Consider the following 19424-nt stretch of genomic DNA (forward strand, 5'->3'; position numbering starts at 1 on the left):
GAAAACGCGTTTAGGGACCCCCCTTTTTTCTCTGCCCCGCTTGACGATTCACCCCAAAACTTTAAGGAAAGGAGCTGACCGGAGTGGGTCACTAGTTTTGAAAATTTCGCAAAGATTCGTCATCCGGCACCAAAGTTATTGGGAAAAGAAACAAGCACTGGCATAGCCAATAGGTCTCGCCTTTGGATCCTTATAAGTGTTTAGCCATGCAACAGTTAATGTTGTTGCACCGAGGATATTGTGCTGGATAACTAAACACTTATAAGGTCCCAAAGGCGAGACCTATTGGATATGCCAATGCTTGTTTGGTTTAAACTTTCAGTCATATTGCACAACAGCACTGCTGCTGTGCAACATGGATAAAGAGACATTGAAAAGCATTTCTGCCATGTTCTCCACATTAAAAGAACATGAAGGGAAATTGTAAAGCTTGGAAGTGTAAATGGGAGACAGATGTTTTTTGGTTGTTAATAAGTATTGCAATTGAGCTAAATGCATTGAGAAATTATTCCTAAATGCTATTGTCTACGTGTATTCTTCTTGCTCTAGTCTCTATGCTCTTGCTTGCATTACACACTGAAGGAACATCTTTACACACCCAAAGGGCAGCTGTACAACCCAGAATCACTGATGTCAGTTACATTTGCTGTCTGCAGGCTGCTTAATGTAACCAAGGGCCCAGGAACAGACCGTTTCCTACCTTAGCACATTGACCTCTCAACTCTGCGAATCACCACAAGGGCAAACCTGCACTGACCCATGTGACCTTGCTGACAACAGGGTAGATGACTACACAGACTTCTCAGTTCTGGGGCTGAAGGTAGGGGCAAGCTGTGTTGCAGAGTCGGACTTTGGTGGAAGAAAGTAGACAGCATGTATGTATGTGTGGTATTTGAATAGTGTGCTGTGCAATGCTGTTCTGTCGTGACCCTTGAACCCTGGGCTGACCACCATGAAGCCGAGAGTGATCACTCTGACTCTGGGACTGACCACCGCGACCGGCAACCATGGGGCTAGCACTATGCCCCCAGAACTGGCAGCTGTGACACTGGGGGAGAACATTTTTATCCATGTGTTTAAAGCCATACTTTACTAAATGAAACAGATAGCAGCGGCGAGGGCAAATGGCGCGAAGATATTATCCCAGTAGATTGATGAAATGGCGCTGCTGGTTGGGATAGAGCAACCCTCACATTAGGTTGGGAAGGGGAGCCCAAAATATCAGGCACAGATCATGTCATGATGCAAAATAGATGGAACTCAGGAGAAGACATTCTGCTTTTATAATTATTTTGATAGCCTTGCACGAGCCATGCCGTCACACTCTATTTAACAGCATGGAGGCTGACTGAGATCTATGATGACTACCTCATTGCAACTGCTGCTTCTAGCTTTCAAACAGAGGTTCATCGGCTGCAACCGGCCACAATAACAGATGCATGGGTTTGGGTAAGGCTGAGACTGTTGGAGAGACAAGAGACTCCCTGAGGACATTGGCTGTCAATCTTTGGGCAAAAGCAGCTCACACGGATGAGTCTTGTGAAGGAGTTATTTTGGTTGCACAAGGTGAGACTTGTCATATGAAATTACGAGGGTGCCTACTGGGGGGGGGGGGACTTAGTGCTCAAGGCCAAACAAGCACTCTCATGAAGTGCATCTACAAACAGAACAAGCCCGGGAGTGGTACGCGTGTGCGCTCCTAAAGGGATTTTTTTAAAAAGCATGGCGAAGGTGCATGCAGGCGCGCGCAGCCTGCTCTTTTTCAAAGCACATACTCATGCTTGTGGCGTGCGGCTGGGCACTCCCACAAGCTGTATGCCGCCACAAGCACGAGTATGTGCTTTGAAAAAGAGCTGCACGACAGCTAAAGGTCTCGTATGCAGCGCATGCGCATTGCGTAGGCGAGACCTAAAAATGCGTTTCCTATGGAAACTAGGTCCTAACTATAACTACCTACTGGCGACCGCCAGTAGGATATATATATATATATATATATATATATATATATATATATATATATATATATATATATATGTGTGTGTTCTCTCTAAGTGCCCTGTAGCATCGGGAAGGCACACTCGGTATTTTAGCTTCCAGCTTAAAAAATGCAATCATCCTTCTTGCTGCCGTTTTTGTATCTTGCTGCCAACGCGTTTCAAGGCTCACAGCCTCCTCATCATGGGCACAGAAATTACTCTCAAACTCTGCGTCGTGTTTGCACCGTTTTTATGCACAAGCCTGCCCCTCCCTTCATGACGTGTGCATCCACACCTTCGTCACTGGTGCAAAAGTGCATTCTGGGGCAAGCAGTCATTTGTGCATGGTGGTTTTCCTTTAAGTGAGTTAGAGTGCATATTTCATAATTTAAAGTTCGTTAGTTACCTTTAGTAGGCACAGTGCTGTCAGGATGATTAATATATATATATTCAGCTCCTTACTCCCAATTCTTTTCTCCAAAGAAGAGTATCAGCACTCGCGGGGGGGATTTTCAGATATTTATTCAGCAAACAAACGCGTTTCAGACAACCTTCGTCAGAATTGGGAGTGAGGAGCTGAATAGAAGCGTGGTGCACCACCACGAGAAAGCACCCGCCCGTGAGTGACCCGCTGGGTGCAACTTGGAGCGTTATATATATATATATATATATATATATATATATATATATTCACTGAAAAAACCATAGGTTTCAGCCACGTTATAGTTAGGAATTAGCATTAAAAAAACCTTAGAAATTCACTGAAAAAACCATAGGTTTCACACATTTTATAGTTAGCTGGACATTTCACTCATACAAAACCATTGGAATTCCCCCGTTATAGTTAGTTCAGCTAACTATAACTCGCGTGCCCGCAATCCACTGCTGATGACGTCACATATTACATCACTCATGACATGGTCAGTGACATCACTCATGACATCACTGATGACATCACTGATTACATCATCCTTGTGAAAGAGTGGCAGACCTCCTCTCAGTGTAATATAACCCTTGATACACACATTCAAAAATAGAAACTAACATTTTCAAAAAAATGGAGATACCCATACCAGTTAGAACAACCTATTCAGTAATTCCAAAATCTACATACACACCCACTCATTCACCAATAGTTCTATATAGTCACTCATACATGTACTCACTCATCATAAGTACTCATACACCTATACATCCTGTTACACACCTACACTTATACATAGTTATTCACACACATACCCACACATGCAAATAAACTATCAAACATCCATTTACTTGCATATACAGCTCTACACACACCACTACTCTTATTTTTACAGAAACTTACACATACTTACTCTCTTGAACAATAAGTTATAGAAACACATACTTATTTATACCGGGGCGCGTACCAGCGCGTAACGCGAGTTCGCGAGCGGAAAGTTGATTGGCTCTCGGGTGTCTGTCAACATTCCAAACAGTCCGGAGCGGCCGCCATCTTGTGTCTCGGTAGGATCGAGACACAAGAGGTGGCAAAAACAAAGGGGGAAATGACTAAAAGGGGGCAGGGTAGAACCCCCCCTGACCCCCTAGGTTTGATGTGGGGGCCATAAAAGGGCCCCGCGGGGCAAAAAATAAAAAACATTTTTTTCGATTTTCGAGGGGGGAGTGCCCGGTACGCGCACCGGGAAGTGTACCGGGGAGCGTACCAAGGGGAAAACCCAGTGAAACAGTAAAATAATAATTTAAAGTGCTTAGAGGTAGGGTAGCTTTGAATAGAGTTGTTGTGTTGTGTGGGTGATTTAAGTACCAGCATGTAGGTACCAATACAGAGTCTTAAATTCAATGTACACCATCTCCTCTGTAGATAATTTGCATGTTGTTACAGAAGTTATTGTGGTATATGGAATCTATACCATAGTCTGTCAGGAAAGCAGAAACAGATCCTTTAAGCACTCCCTGAGAAGGCCTAGGGGATCATGGGTAGTCTACCCTGCTCCCTTATGTTTTAAAATTGCACAGTATACTGTAAGTCTCACTTTATATTATAATCATTTTGGTATGAATAATGTCTCAAACAATTTTTAATTATTAAATAACAATTTATTGTTTAGAATTTTCATAGTATTGTCGCACTCTGTCACTATGACTCACCCACTCTCCCTCGCTTATCTTTGTTTGCTCCTTTCTTTTGACCTCTTCTCTCTATTTTCCGTTCACTACCTCTATGTCCTCAGTCCCTCACTCTCCTTGTGTTATGTTCACTTGTGTTTATCTACCTTCTATCATTTCTCTTACAACAACTTCACTGCTCCTCTCTCATCGTTCTTCACCCCATTTCTTTTAGTCCGGTTCCATTACTACCCCTCATTTCCTATCTTTCAGTGTCCTTCTCTTTACTTTCATCACCAAATCACTTTCTCTCAGTACCACTGCTTTAGTCCTCTTCTCCTCTCTTTCCTTCTTTTGCTCCCTTACTCATTTTCCTTTCCTCACTCATTCTACTCCACTTCACTCAGTCCTTCCCTTAGTCTCTCTGTCTACTAACTTCCGCACTCCTTTTCCCTCAATCCTTCTATATTATCCTCTCTCCCTTCATCCCTTCACTCTATGACTCCCCTTCACTTACTCTCAGTTATCTTCCATTCCTCATTCTTTTAAATGCATCCTCAATCAGACTCCTTTCCCTCTCAGTCATTCTCTTTTTATTTACTCCTGTTTCCTGATTTAGTTTTGCTAACTCACATTCTTTTAGTATCTTTCTTACCTTCAGTTCATTTCTCTCTTCCTCTCTGTCAGTGAATGTATATGCCTTACTCTTAGTAATTTGCTCTCCTTCTATTTCTTTTACCCTCTTTTTGTCCTTCTACATTACTTTATTTCCCTTTCTGTGTCTTTCACTCGTACTCTATTTCTTAATACACTGTTATGATTTTTAACCTATTCACTTGTATCTTTTATTTTAAAATATATATTTTACTAATTATAACTTATTTTTTCTTCTCTCTTTCACAGATACAGAGTGTAGTAAAAAATGTAATTAAAGTTACATTAATTATATGGTAAGTGTGACTAAAAAAATGTAGTTTGTCATCACCCTTTGCTTTAACCTCACTAGTATTTTCTCACCCTACCTCACTCCTGTTTCCTTACTCTGCTTTCCTCACTTATTCTTATCCTCCATGTTTACTCCTCTTTCCCTTACTCTCCTACCACATTCAACTTCTTTCAGTCCCCCTTGCTTTACTTCCCTTATGTTCAGCTTCCTTCCTTCGCTCCCTCACTCATTCCCTTACTCATTTACTTCACTCCTCTCACTCCTTCTCTCAGTCCGTCTGTCCTCACAGTTCCTCACTTCCGTTCCCTCACTCTGTCTATCTTACCGTCGCTGTCTCTGTCCCCTCACTCTGTCACTACTCTTTCGTCATGCTCACTCCCTACAACTCACCCACACTTCCTCACTTACCTTTCTTTGCTGCTTCACTCAGACCCTTTCAGTCACTCCTTCCTTTACTCTCTCTCTGTCCTTTCTCTCTGTCACTCCCTATGTCTTACCCTTATTCAATTTTATCCACCCTCTTTCCCCCCTCTTTATTTACACTCATTGCTCTTTTCTCACCCTCCCTCACCGTTGTTCCTTTACTCCGGTTCCGTCACTACCCCTCATTCCCCATCCTTTACTGTCCTTCCTTTTACTTTCAACACCCACTCACATTCTCCCAGTACCTCTGCTTTAGTCTTCTTCCTCTCTCTTCCCTTCTTTCGCTCCCTTATTCATTTTCCTTTTCTTAGTTACACCCTATTACACCTTCTCTCTGTTTTACTATGTAATAAACAGTCCCTCTGTGTTGCTCCCTCTAGCTCTCTTTCTCTTAACATCACTCTCTCTGTGTCCTTCCCTCATGCTCACTCCTTTATTTATTTATTTATTTTTTGGGGTGCGCGTACCGGTACGCGTACCGGTGCGCGTACCCTGAAGAAAAAAGAATGACAGAGTTTTTTAAAAATGTAGCATTTTTTTATAAATTAGAGGTAGTTCTAAAAAGCACTGTTTTTTTTATTCTTTTTATTCTTTTTGTTGTTTTACATTTTTTTTATTGTTTTTTTTAACATTTTTTTACTTTTTTTGGCTTTTATGAAGAATTTTATATTTTTTTGTATTTTTTATGGGGACAAACAGAAAACAAGGAATTGTAAACGGCTCAACTGGAGAAAAAAAAAACAGGAAAAAATTAAGGTTTCTTTGGGCACTTCTGGTTGTCACCAGCAAGGTTGATGAGATTAATACTTTGCTCACCATATGCAATTGGTTTTCCACAAAATATACAAACTATTTTGTATCCAGCAAACTTGGTTTGTATGTTTGGGACCATCTCCCTTGCCTCTGGACTCGATGGAGTGGGTTCTTTGCTTGTTGAGGTTCTGGAAGATGATTGGGGAAGGTTTCTGCACAGTTCTCGGGAAACATCATTTACAACGAAACTTTTACCACGCAGTGCTGTTACAACGCAAGTATTACAACGAACACCTTTACAACGCATTACACTGGGGGGGCGCTCTAGGATAGGGAATAGTTTTAATTTACTATCCAACACCTTCCCTAGTGTCCACGGGGACTGGAGTTGGAATAGTAAATTAAACTATTCACTATCCAGCACCCCCAAGAGTAATGCGTTGTAAAGGTTTGCGTTGTAATACTTGCATTGTAACAGCATGCGTGGTAAAAGCATGCGTTGTAACATCATACATCCCAGTTCTCTCACCTCTGCTGCAGAATAGTTATTGGGGTGCAATCGTTGCATGTGGCGAATTATTGTGTGATTCCCAAATGAATATTTTTTGGCAGGGTTCCCCCTGGATAGTACAGCGCCACAGATGAGACAGGTCAACTTTGCAGCGTTTACCTTCTTTGCACCCCTTGGGATTTTATAAAACTCCCATATAAAGTGCTCCTTAAGTTTGTATGGGGGAATGTCTTCAGGCAGGAACTGCCTTCTCTCATCCTCCTCCTCCTCCTCCTCCTCTTGTTCACCACCAATGTGATGTTGTGGTGGTCCTTTTGGTGGTGGTGGTGGTGGTGGGGGCGGTGCAGATGGTCCAGCTGCTGCTGCTACTGTTGCCATTTCTCTATCAATAGAAGCTGGTCTTCCTCACTCAAAGAAAAACGTGAGAATGAGGAAAAAAGGTGGGGGCTTTCATCATTTGGAAAACAAAACTGTTCTGAACCAATGAAAAGTGTTATTTTCAGGTCACATGACCCGGGCTTTCATCATTTGGAAACCAAAACTGTTCTGAACCAATGAAAAGTGTTATTTTCAGGTCACATGACCCGACGCGCTTACGCTGCACGCCCGGGGGCGCGCCCGGCGGCGCTTACGTTGCGCGATCGTATGCGCTCGGGCGCTTCCGGGTGCGCTTACGCTGTGCGTCATAAGACGCATCACGCGGCTACGCGATACGTCACGTTGATGTTTTCATTCGCGGCAATGGCGCTAACGGGACGCTCACCGGTACGCGCACCGGGGCACGCCATAACACTGCGCTTACCCGTGCGTTCACCGGTACGCGCACCGGGAGCGCACCAAGGCGAAAAAAAAAAAAAGGAAAATATACATAAAAAAAATAGTATTACATAAATATACAATATAGGATTTATTATACAAAATATTATATTTCATAGCTATAGAAAATTACTATTAAAAAACCTATGAAATTCACTGAAAAAATCATAGGTTTCACACCAGTTATAGTTAGGAATGAGCATTTAAAAAACCTATGAAATTCACTGAAAAAACCATAGGTTTCACACCAGTTATAGTTAGGAATTAGCATTTAAAAAAACTATTAAATTCACTGAAAAAACCATAGGTTTCACACCAGTTATAGTTAGCTGGAAATTTTACTCGCATAAAACCATTGAAATTCCCACGTTATAGTTAGTTGGACTCACTATAACTTGCGCGTGCAATGCACCGCTGATGACGTCACATATTACATCACTCATGACATGGTCAGTGACATCACCCATGACATCACTGATGACACCATCCTTGTGACAGATCTCCTTTCACTGTAATGTAACCCTTACAACACATATTCAGTAATAGAAACTAAAATTTTCAAAAAAATGGAGACACCCATACCAGTTACAACAACCAATTCAATAATTCCACCATCTATATACACATCCACTCATTCACCAACAGTTCTATATAGTCACTCATACATATACTCACTCATCATATGTAGTGATACACCTATACATCCTGTTACACACCGACAGTCATCCAAAAGATACTCTCACACATACTGACACATGCAAATAAACTATTGAACATCCATTTATTTGCATATACAGCTATACACACACTACCACCTTACTTCTAAGGAAAGTTACACATACTTACTCTCTTAAACAATCACTTATAGAAACACATACTTATTTAAACAGGAACTCTTACAATCCCTCACTCTCACATATACTCACTTATATACATCAATATCCACATATACTAGATTAAAACATATGTAGTTACTGATAAAGACACTAGTGAGACAGTCATTCACTCACTAACACACACATATACACACTCATCCACCCATACAGTCCTGCAAATATGCTGTCTTCAAAACACATACAAAGAGAGAGTCAGTCATTCATGCATCTATGTGCTAAGTAATACCCCAACCAAACCATACAAACACTCATACTGATACTAAGAAAAACATCTAATAACCCATATACATACACATGTAGCTACTCACCCACCCATGCAGCCACTTATACACAAAGTGAAACACTAATACATATATTTAAATATTTAAACATTACTCTCTAATATATGTATTCACTAAGATACACTTAATAAACCAGTTAACCAATCAATTTTGTTTTTAAAAAACATCCATGTAAACACTTATTTAAACATTTATTCTTCCATCAACTTTTACATCTACATATATAACACATATTTATTTTTTTAAAAGACACACATTCACTGGATGGTGTCATCAGTGATATCATGAGTGATGTCACTGACCATGTCATGAGTGATGTAATATGTGACGTCATCAGCAGTGCATTGCACGCGCAAGTTATAGTGAGTCCAACTAACTAACGTGGGAATTTCAATGGTTTTATGCGAGTAAAATTTCCAGCTAACTATAACTGGTGTGAAACCTATGGTTTTTTCAGTGAATTTAATAGGTTTTTTAAATGCTAATTCCTAACTATAACTGGTGTGAAACCTATGTTTTTTTCAGTGAATATATATATATATATATACATATATATACATATATATATATATATATATATATATATATATATATATATATATATATATATATATATATTTATATATCGAAAATAAATACTCCAACCACTTCCACCAAAGCCTCGGCGGCGAAGAAGGAGAAGCGAATCAATTGTAGGCAAGATGTTCTTTATTCAACCATATCCACAGCAATTGACAGATGACGCGTTTCGGGCTCCAAAAGCCCTTGATCACATATATATATATATACTGGCGATAGCCAGTAGGTATATATAGTTAGGACCTAGCTACCATTGGAAATCCGCAATATTCTATTGGGAATAACTTTGGCACCGGTTGAGGAATTTGCGTGTAAATTTCCAAACTTCTGGCCAGCTCCGCTGCGCTCCTTCCCTGAAAGTTTCGGGGAGATTCGTGGACTGGGGGCTGAGAAAAAAGGGGGGTCCCAAAACGTGTTTTCCCCATGTTAATTTCCATAGGACGTTCTGACAAGGCTACAGCCCGAACCGCTGAACGGAATTACACCAAACTTGGCAAAATTGTAGGGACTGGTACGCAGAAGTGCCTTTGCGATATTTGGTGAAAATTGCTCCAGTAGTTTTTATGAAAATTAACTTCAAAAACACATATATATCTGTGCGGAGCCTAACCACACATCTCATCGTGAGATCTGATTGGCTGTCAGCACTTCATCCAAGAAGTGTTGGCAGCCATCTTGGGACCAATATACATGATAGCACCTCATTAAAAAGCATTGTAGTTAATAGAGGGTTTTAGGACTTTAGTTACATTATAAATCATTTGTTGATGGTACCATACTCATTTTAGGAATTGTGGTGTGTTCTAGGGTGATTTTACCATGTGAAAAAGCCTTCTGCTGGGATATCATGAATCATGTTTGAAAGAAAACTATTATCTCATGCTTTTCCCACAGTGGTTTGGAAGGAGATCTATAAGCTAAACTGAAAGCATATTTTCTGTAAATTCACATTATCTTTCTCAGTCATGTGAGAATGAAGTCTGACATTCTCAGTAAAACATGTACATCCAACAAGGACAGAGACTGTCAGTTGATTCCTTTGTGTTCTACTGCAGCCTCCTAGAGTGTTCTAAAGAACAACTAGAGCGCTAACAGTCCTACTTATTACAAAGGTATGGCACACCTGAAGCCATCTTGATTGGAATAAAGTGGTAACTCTTAAAACATTCAATTTAAAAAGGAACAAAAGGAGGGGGTATATTTTGCCATAGAAAGTATGATTAGTGCTGCAGAAAGAAAAATTAGGGCACATTTTTAGTGACTTCCCAAATCCTCTTCTATTTCATTAAAAAATTCTGACATGCAGTCTCCCAAGATGGCCACCAGAGGCAAAAGAGCCCAAATGTAGCCCAAATATCACCCAGATGTAGTCCAAGTATAGCCCAATGACAGAATGTCCCAGAGTGTTCTAAAGAACAACTAGAGCGCTAACAGTCTTACTTATGACAAAAGTATGGCACACCAGAAGCCATCTGGATTGGAATGAAGTGGTAAGTCTGAAAACATTTAATTTAAAAAGGAACAAAATGAGGGGGTTCATTTTGCCATAGAAAGTATGATTAGCAGCAGACTTCCCTGGTGAGCAGTAGCTTAACTACAGTGATCTAATGAGCAACTAGAGTGCTAACATTCAGAATTTATGGCAAATGTGTGACACATCTGAATGCCTTCTTGATGGAACCAAAGTAAACAAGCATTGAAAATGCAATAGATCTCGCCCTCGTTTAAGTTAAAGCCATTCTGTTTGTAATGAGGTGGCTTTTTAGCTTTGCTTTTATTAGTGTTTTTAAAACTTTCATGTAAATAACATGCATATGTATGCATATATGTATTCACTGAAAAAACCATAGGTTATAGACCATATATAGTTAGGAATTAGCATTTAGAAAACCTTATTTTACTCACACAAAACCATTGAAATTCCATATATAGTTAGTTGCACTAACTATATATCGCGCACCCGCAATCCACTGCTGATGATGTCACATATTACATCATTCATGACATGGTCAGTGACATCACTGATGACATCACTGATGACATCACTGATGACGTCTCATTTGGCATCATTCTTGTGCTAATACGATAAACCTCTTCAGACTCTAATATAACCTTAGATACACTCAGTGTATACAGACACTCACACACTGCCACTCATCCATGGAGTTACTCACACACCCAGTCAGTCATGCAAAGAAACAATCTCACCTCCATTTCTTCAACTATACAGTTATACACACCTTACTTATTGAAACATATACTAACACATATTTACTCTCTTATACAATCCCTGATACAAGTTCACAATGATCGATACAACCACTCACTCAGTGGCTCTCATGCACAGTTATTTATATATGCCAACTCTCACATGTACTGTGTTTTACATATGTACTTACTATGACATGTAGCATTGAGATATCCATTCACTCATCAATACACTCATGCACACAGTCAACTGCCCATGTAGCTGTTTCCACATGCACTCTTGAACTCATACACCTAGTGAATAAACTGCTCACACATCTATGCACAGAGTCACACACCTTCCAGCCACCCCCACACAAACTCAATCTCCCATAGAAATACTTGGGCAACCAATTAATAACACATATAGCCTCTCGTATAGCTAATGATCAACACATGCAGCAGTTTACATCACAACAGACATAATGATGCACAAATTAAGACAGTTTAGTCACTAACCCATGCATTCAGTGAGACACATTTAATCACTCACTCATACAGTCAGTCACGCACCTACTAAATCCTTCATCCAGACACTTATACATCCACTCATTCTTCAATATCTAAGACATATTTTAACTTTACAGAAACATACAGTCACTGGATGTTGTCATCAGTGATGTCATTTGAGATGTCATCAGTGATGTCATCAGTGATGTCACTGACCATGTCATGAATGATGTAATATGTGACATCATCAGCAGTGGATTGCGGGTGCGCGATATATAGTTAGTGCAACTAACTATATATGGAATTTCAATGGTTTTGTGTGAGTAAAATAAGGTTTTCTAAATGCTAATTCCTAACTATATATGGTCTATAACCTATGGTTTTTTCAGTGAATTTTCAAGGTTTTGTAAATGCTAATTCCTAACTATATATGGTCTATAACCTATGGTTTTTTCTGTGAATTTCATTGGTTTTTTAACAGCTAATATCTGTAGCTGTAAAATGTATTCTTCTTTAAATCCAAAAATATATTTTATATGTTTATGAATAATTTTTTTTTTAAATATTTTTTAAATATTTTTTTTTCTTCGTTCCCGCTTCGCGAATCGGGAAGCTTCCCGTTAGCTGACCTTGATGCCGCGAAATAGACCGCGAGCCGGTAAACGTTTCTTTACCGCAAGTGCCGCGTTAGAAAACAACATCGTGACGCCTCCCGTCCGCATGACGTTTCACGTTGTCGCGTGATACGTCATATGACGTGCTACGTTAGCGAACTGGTACGCGAAGCGAGTCGCAAAGCGCAGGTTTCTGGAAGCAAACCGGGAGGCCCTGCAAAGCGCTTAACGTAAACACAGCAAGTCATGTGACTTGGTAATAACACTTTTCATTGGTTCATTTCACTTTTGGTTTCCTAATGATGTAAGACTAGGTCATATAATCTAAAATGAACACTTTTGATTGGTTGAGAACTCTTGTTTTTCCCAAATGATGAAAATCCCTCCTTCTTTCCTCACTCTGACTTTCATCATTGTGAGAGAAAGACCCTTTGTGATCACTGAGCAATGGCTTCTTTAGTAGCTTCAGCTGGTGCTTCCCCACCACCTCCACCACATCCAAGGAAGAGTGGACCACCTGCTCAAGTTGTAATTCAACAAGAAGAAGAAGAAGAGGAACAGGAGGACGAGCACGAAGAGAGGCAGTTTTTGCCTGAGCAGCCCAGGACGTCTCACCGGAAAGAAAACTTCATTTGGCAATTTTTTAAAATTCCCAAAGGTCAGAAAAAAGTAAATGCAAGATACGTAACTTGCCTTATATGTCAAGATAGACTGTCCAGAGGGACCGACAAAAAATACAGTTTCGGAAACTACACAATGCATCGCCATATGACTAGGTGGCATCCTAACAACTACAGTGCTGCACAGTTTCGGAACGACCTAGATAATCTCCCTATTATGGCCAGAAGATCTGTTGTACCGGAAGTAACGGGACCAGAGAGCAGGGAGATGGTGCCAAATATACAAATGAGATTTGGTGATATAAAACACATCTGCGCATTTTGCGATGGATTCATTTCCTACGGAGAAAAAAGCATCACTCTGATCAACAGAGCTATTGACTATCATATGCAAGTTTGTCCGAAACGCCCAAAATAATAAATACTTCTTTTTTTTGTTTTGTTGCTCCTGTTGAGCCCTTTACAATGAATCGTTTTCATTGCCCCCTCCAAGAAAACCCCCAAAAAATATAAAACTGTTCCGAAAAATTCAAAAACAGTAAAAAAATGTTCAGAAAAATAAAAAAAAAAGTTCTTTTCAGAACTACCTCCCCGTTATTAAAAAATTGGTACAATATTTGGAACTGTGCCAACCTCTATTTCTCTTAGTTCGCTTCCCAGTTCGCTCGCGGGTACGCGAACCGGAAGCGACCCAAAAACAGTAAGTATAAGGGAAGGAAACAGACACTTATGTTAAAAGAAAGACAGCTATAAGGGAGTAAACTAGAGATACCATTACCCGTAATCCACTGCTGATGATGTCACATATTACATCATTCATGACATGCTCAGTGACATCATCAGCAGAGGATTGCGGGTTTTTTGGCAACATGCCTTATCCACAGTTTAATAACGCTGCCTTTTGCTTTATATAAGTTTTCAAATTGTATGAAATATATACCAATAGGTCGTTATGAACCTTTAGGTAGTGCTTTTCTTCATGAGGTCTGGTCGCTTCCATACACATACAGATGTTTCAAAGATGATCAAGAAGTTTATCTGAATGGAGAGGAATGCACTGAGACGCCAGATCATTCACTAATGTGTAGGCACATACAGTTACACGGTTCATGCAACAAACACCGACCAAATATGGCTTGCGTGTTGCAAGGCACGCCAGTTCCTGCTATCATCCCCACGTTCAAGTTGTTGGAAAATGGTAGTTATTTGATGCTCAATAATGAAGATTGTTCTGAGTTAATTAAAAGTATTCCTTTTATCGTAACAGTAAGTGAACGGGTTATTTGCTGCAGAAATGTTCTATTTCCTCCCACACATGAACATAGGGAGTTTTCAATCTGGCCACAAATACCAACCTTGAGACACGTTTCAACGGCATGGCAAGAATAAGAGCTCTTTTGTCTCAGAGAGAGGTGGCCTTGAGTTCGGCCCGTGAAACTTTCGTACTTCACATAGCGAACACCCATACAGAGGTGCAAAACCTTTTTCAATTAACATTTGCCTTTCAATTTCAGCAACATGTTTCCGACTATCTTTAACGCATCCTCCACAAAGTCCCTGGTGCACTTTTTTAAAGTTGTTACCAGTGGTCTCGTGACTTCATTTGAGAAAATCTTTGGAGTCATCCCTGCTTCCTTTCATTGTATTTTCTGCACTCTGGTTCGTGGATTGGCATTTTTACTTGCATTACCAGCGGACGCTCTTGTGCTTTTTTACATTTTTAAATATGGATGTCCCTCCTATGCAACCTCCGACCCTGCAGCTGCTGACACTGTTCCGCAATCGCATGCTAGAATATTATGGCACAATGCCGTTGGCGATATTAAGCACGGCATATGGATTATCTTTTCGGTTCTCCTACTTCACCTGTGTCCAGCCTGTATTTCACTGCCTGACCTGTGATTTCGATTGGGCCATTGATTTGTGTCTCTGCGGACCGGTTTCTCCTGACGTCGACTTTAATCAGCTGATGACTCCTATCATTACTCACGAGTTGGTTTGTCCTGGCGAAAGGATTATGGCTGTGGCATTGATGCATGGACTACTTGGTCCCTGGAATTTACTGGCGGCAGCACAGTCTTTCTTGGAACAGAGCTTTCTTGAAAACCCACCGAGCTGTCCTCTGATGGTGATAGAGGATCCGGTGCTGGGAGAGCACGTATGTTCTTTTCCGCTTTTAAATTGGATGGCTGAACTGTTTTCGGATGAAGACGGTGACTTCCTATTGGAGGCTGTTGCAGCTTATTTTGCATACACAGTTATGTCATAGACCTTTTTCATGTTTGATATGCTGAGTACTAGCATTTCATTGACAATTCATTGACTTATTTGTCAAGTTTTTATTATTTACCTTGCCTATTGGCTTAAGACTCGATAAAGTACTTGGCTGTTTTATTTTTCTTTAGCATTAAATTTTCCTAGTTTTTAATGCTTTACCTTGCGGACCGTCCACATATAAACTTGCAATCTGCTCTCATGAGATGGCACTTCTATTATCTTATTCAGTTTGTTTCCGGATCATGAGGAGGTGTCATCTAGGTCCTGGATATCTTTACACCGTGTTAAGTTAGCATGGGCTCATTACCGGTTTAAACGCCATTTTTCCTTTTTTGCAACTTCTGCACACGACACTTAGTTGTTGCTTTAGCTTTCCACCTAGTAGTTCATCGTGGTTTACATGAGAATAATATGTTATTGGTCTACTATCTGCTTTACTTGTTAAACTATATCTGTACAGCGAGTGCTAAAGTTTCAAGAACAACACGATACAGAATTGTTATGAGGTCTGATCTCCACGACTTCATACTCATAACATAAGTGCAACTTCTGCCAATTCTGGGCATGAGGCGGGTTTTATATTGCTTTGCCGAACACACATACACAACAGTTGATGCGGTTCACATGAAGAGAGAGCTGGTGTATGCTGATGTGATTCCTTCAAATCTAAGACACTAAAGTATGGGCACGCCCTAAACCAACACAAAGAGACCTTCTTAGCAAATAATATAATATGTGTATTAGGGAGGGTGAGATATAAGCAGCCGCGGGCCGTGGAGGGAGTTACGATGGGGCAGGGAGGCGGGGAGGGGGAGAAGCAGGGTGGAGCCCTCTCTACCTTGCCCCTCCCCCTCCCCGCCTCCCTGCCCCACCGTAACTCCCTCCACGGCCCGCGGCTGCTTATAAGTGTTGCTAACTCTTATTCATTTACAGCATGTTAACATACTGTCACCATTCGCTTTTTATGTACTAGTAACTATGCTGGTAATTTTGCTACTGATAATATGTGTACTTGTATTCTCCACCCTGCTTCTCCCCCTCCCCGCCTCCCTGCCTCACCGTAACTCCCTCCACGGCCCGCGGCTGCTTATAAGTGTTGCTAACTCTTATTCATTTACAGCATGTTAACATACTATCACCATTCACTTTTTATGTACTAGTAACTATGCTGGTAATTTTGCTACTGATAATATGTGTACTTTTATTATCTAAGGTACTACGCCTGAGAAGACGGCATTAGTAAATAAACATTTCAAATACACATCTGTTCTTCTTAACTCCATGTTCTGGTTTCTAAGAAATCTATAACGACCGACTGTTCATGAGTTCCACGTATCCTGAGGTACTATAAGTTCATATTCTGGATTGTCTAAACATTGAGAGTTTGTTATATCCAATGTGACACTGTACCTAGCTTGCTAAGGAGTTTTTGATTACTAACGTGAGTTTTGGGACACCCTAATTCGCCGAGGTTCCAATCCTCTGTCCACAGTTCTGTGTGAGAACAGAAACCCTGCGACAGGGGCACCCCCGACCCTTGCTGGAGCTTCATCACACTTGCGATACAACTCCAGCAATGCATTCGCCGAGGTTCCAATCCTCTGTCCACAGTTCTGTGTGAGAACAGAAACCCTGCGACAGGGGCACCCCCGACCCTTGCTGGAGCTTCATCACACTTGCGATACAACTCCAGCAATGCGCCACCTTTACGGCACAGATACATCACGCATCTGTGCTGTTTTTGCCCCATGATGCGCCGCATTGTAAATGCAGCACACCATAGGTGACGGAACAGCGGCACAGAATGACTAACACATCCCTGGTGATGCGCCAGTCATCATAAATGTATCCCTATGCTTCTTATCTTGTTAGAGATGAACCGCCATATGTATCATCAAAGTTATTTGCATTTCCTAAATAGCGAACTTTAAGGAATAAATAGCGATTCTTTACCATTCCTAGTTTGCGATGAGCTATTTGCTAATAAGCCGAATATAGCCCAATGAAGCCCAATGTAGCCCAATGTAGCCCAAAGATGGCCGCCAGACACACAAAAAAACAAATGTAGCCCAAATATCAGCCAGATGTAGCCCAACTATAGCCCAGTGACAGAATGACCAATCAGCTTCGCAAACCTCCGTTACGCGAAGCGGAGCGCTGTTACAGATATATATCTTTTTTTGAACGTTAATTTCTCAAAATCCACTGGAGCACATATATTGAGACCTAGCAAAGGCACATCGGGCTACCAGTCCCTAATATTTTGCCAAGTTTCGTGCAAATCCATTCAGCCGTTCAATTATTATTATTATTTTTTTTTTTTGCCCCGCGGGGCCCTTTTAAAACCTCCACATCAAACCTAGGGGGTCAGCGAGGATCTACTATGCCCCCTTATAGTTATTTCCCCCTTTGTTTTGACCTCCTCTTGTCTCTCGATCCTACCGAGAGACAAGATGGCGGCCGCTACGGACTGTTTGGAATGTTGACAGACGCCGGAGAACCAATCAGCTTCGCTTCACAAAGCTCCGTTGCGCGAAAAGTCCGCGAACCAGTGCGCTGCCCGGTCCGCTGTTACAGATATATATCTTTTTTTAAACGTTAATTTCTCAAAATCCACTGGAGCACATATATTGAGACCTACAAAAGGCACATCGGGCTACCAGTCCCTACAATTTTGCCAAGTTTCGTGCAAATCCATTCAGCCGTTCGGGCTAAAAGTGAGGCCAACCGCCCTATGGAAAACTCAATGTTAAAAACACGTTTTGGGACCCCCCTTTTTTCTCGGCCCCCACTGGACGAACCCCCCCCAAATTTTCAAGGGCTGCTCAGAAACAAAATGTGCCATTTTCCTGAAAATTTCAGCCAATTCCGTCCACAAACGCCAAAGTTATTAGACATAGAATTTTCAAAAAACCCATAGAGAAAAAATCCTAACTATATATACCTACTGGCGACCGCCAGTAGGTAATATGTATGCATGCATTTATATTTGTATTTATATAGATATGCAGATTATATATGTTTATATATATATACGTATATATACATAAATGCATATGCATATATATGAATATATATATATATATATATGTGTATATGTGTGCGTGTAGAGAGAGGTAGAGAGGTAGAGGTGTAGAGGTAGAGAGGTAGAGAATAGTAGAGAAAGAAGTAGAGAGAGGTAGAGAGAAGAGAGTGAGTAATAGAGTAGAGAGTGAGTAGTAGAGAGCAGTAGAGAGAGTAGCAGAGAGTGAGTAGTAGAGAGTAGTAGAGTGAATAGTAGAGTGAGTAGTAGAGAGTGAGTAGTAGAGAGTAAGTAGTAGAGAGTAGTAGAGAGTAAGTGGTAGAGAGTAGTAGAGAGTGAGTAGCAGAGAGAGAGAATAGTAGAGAGTAGTAGAGAGTGAGTAGTAGAGTGAGTAGTAGAGAGAGAGTAGTAGAGAGTGAGTAGTAGAGAGTAGTAGAGAGAGAGAGTGAGTAGTAGAGAGTAGTAGAGAGTGAGTGAGTAGTAGAGAGTAGTAGAGAGTGAGAAGTAGAGAGTGAGAAGTAGAGAGTGAGAAGTAGAGAGTGAGTAGTAGAGAGAGAGTAGTAGAGAGTGAGTAGTAGAGAGTAGTAGATAGTGAGTAGTAGGGAGTGAGTAGTAGAGAGAGAGTAGTAGAGAATGAGTAGTAGAGAGTGAGTATTAGAGAGTAGTGGAGTAGTAGAGAGTAGTGGAGAATATTCCAAAGTTTGGCACAGCACCACTTGCACAATAAGTCCAATCAAATCATATCACTTAGAGTCCTTATTGAAGCGCTGAATCTTGGTGTACATTCAAATGCTTTTATTTTCCTTAAGTTTATGTACCACAGCCAGCTGACGCGTTTCGTTCTGTACAACAGAACTTCTTCAGGGCGTTCTTATTTCCTTCAAGTTATGTCCGTATCTTGTTGTCATATAACTAGATATTT

At 40.8% G+C, this 19424-nt stretch overlaps 1 protein-coding gene and 1 long non-coding RNA gene across 4 annotated transcripts in view; one reads left to right on the forward strand and one right to left on the reverse strand.

The window, feature by feature from the left end:
- STXBP4 (syntaxin binding protein 4) overlaps window positions 1–19424 on the reverse strand; it is a 599190-nt gene that overhangs the window by 250477 nt on the left and 329289 nt on the right. The window lies entirely within an intron of this gene.
- LOC144770140 (uncharacterized) overlaps window positions 1–19424 on the forward strand; it is a 129633-nt gene that overhangs the window by 8076 nt on the left and 102133 nt on the right. The window contains exon 2 of the long non-coding RNA XR_013598810.1: window positions 4971–5017. This is a non-coding gene — a long non-coding RNA (uncharacterized LOC144770140). The remainder of the gene's footprint in view (window positions 1–4970; window positions 5018–19424) is intronic.

The sequence above is a fragment of the Lissotriton helveticus genome, chromosome 7 (genome assembly GCF_964261635.1).
Source record: "Lissotriton helveticus chromosome 7, aLisHel1.1, whole genome shotgun sequence".
Classification (NCBI taxonomy): domain Eukaryota; kingdom Metazoa; phylum Chordata; class Amphibia; order Caudata; family Salamandridae; genus Lissotriton; species Lissotriton helveticus.